Consider the following 2,096-nt stretch of genomic DNA (forward strand, 5'->3'; position numbering starts at 1 on the left):
TTCTTTTGACTGACAGCACCCTCCGCGAATAGTAAGACATTTTAATGTTGCAATGGGCGGGCTCTTCTGCCATCTGACCACACATTTCAGCCAATGAGGTTTCCGGAAATTGGAACATCACGTCGCTGTGGAATGATGCAACAAATTGACGCCAGGCATCGAGTTGCTTTATTATAATATTAATAATACTACGCAAAGAATCAGTAACAATATTCTAAATATTATATTATTAAATGGAGATCCCTTTTTTGCGATATCCAAAAATATTAATATTATATATTATAATATAATTAATATAAATAACACTGATTGGTCTTTCTTCTAAACTACAATTTACTGTGAAAGTGGTTTTGCCCCCTACTCAAAAACAAAACAAATAATCATTTATCTATTATTTATCTATTTGATAAAGAGAACTTGATCTGTACTGACGTGTTCCTCAGCCTTCCAACTAGACTATGACGTTTTGTTAGTTATATTTTCTGTTTAAAAAATAATAATAAACCAATAAATAAATAAAACCTCTTGTAATGTTAATTCTTCACTGTTGTTAATGTAATAATGTCTGGAAAAGAAATAATAGACATTCCCTTGTCATATTATAAACTTACTGCCGTTCTTTCCTTTTTGTTTTTTGGTAGCCTATAATGTAAATAAAAAAAAAAGTTTTAGGAAATGCTTTAGATCACATTTAATTACAAAACTGTGTTTTAGAACAGCATATTTATTTCACTTACTGGTTAACTAAGAGGAACACACATCTAACGTGGCATGTATCCTTCTAATGAACTCCAACATAATAATTGTGATCTTGAACATGCTTTGTAATTGCTCTTCTGAAAACAAACTTTCTTTAAGCTTCTCCCATTAGGGGTCGCCACAGCAGATCATCCTCATGTTTGATTTGGCACATGTTTTTACACTGGATGCCCTTCCTAACACAACCCTCCCTATTTATCCGGGGTTGGGACCAGCACTAAGAGTGGCTGGGGTTGGTTCCCTAACCAGGGATCGACCCCAGGCCGCAGCGGTGAGAGTAAAAATGTAAGTAAACAGCTTATTAATTAATGTATATTACTTCTTAATCACTTCATTTATTTTTATTATTATTATTATTATGTGTTTATCACAACAAAACAACATGTAAAATATGATAATAAAATGCACAAACAAGAAAAACATCTCATTTACATTAACCAGACACTGCACATATTGGTGATTTCGAGAATTTCACTCCAATGAAGATTTATAGAGCATTATAGATTTATAACCAGCCTTTAGAAAATGTATACAGAAAAGAATGTTTGCTCAAGTGTACATTTGTATAATCATACGGGTTGTAGCTCAGTGGTTAAGACATTGGTCTTTTGATTGGAAGGTCACAGGTTCAAATCCTGCTGCCACTGCTGGGCTCTTGAACAAGGCCCATAACCCTCAGATGTAAGTAACTCTGGATAAGGGCATCTGGAAAATGATGTAAGTGTACTTTATGATGTATGTTAACACACATCGTAGTGAATATTTAGATTACCAGTCCAAGGCAAAAATGCCTTAAATCCTTCTGTTTCTTGATTTAATCCCAGTTAGACTCAATGATGTTGAGATCAGAGCTCTGTGGGGGCTGAAACTGTTAGTCCCTTGTTCTTCTCAACACTGAAGATAGTTTTTAATAACATTGGCTGTGGGTTTGGGGGGTTGTTGTCCTGCTGCAAAATAAATTTGGGGCCAATCAGACATGTCCCTGATGGTATTGCATGATGGATGATTTTGCAAACAGCTTGTCTTTTTTGCTGCTGCCAAATATATATATTTAGAGTTTGACTCATCAGTCCAGAGCACTTGCTGTCATTTTTCTGCACCTCAGTTCTTATGTTTTCATGCATAGTTGAGTCACTGAGTCTTGTTTGCATGTCAGTGGTATGACTTTTTGGTCGCAATTTTTCCATGAAAACCACTTAGACTTCTCCGGAAAACAGTAGATTGGTGTACCTTGTTCCCACTGGTTCTTTGCTGATGGCACTGCTGGACATCTTCAACTGCTGAAGGGAAGTAAGCATGGTGTGTCTTTCGTGTGCTGTATTAATTTTCCTCGGTCG

The sequence above is a fragment of the Silurus aristotelis genome (genome assembly GCF_946808225.1).
Source record: "Silurus aristotelis genome assembly, chromosome: 23".
In the NCBI taxonomy this organism is placed as follows: domain Eukaryota; kingdom Metazoa; phylum Chordata; class Actinopteri; order Siluriformes; family Siluridae; genus Silurus; species Silurus aristotelis.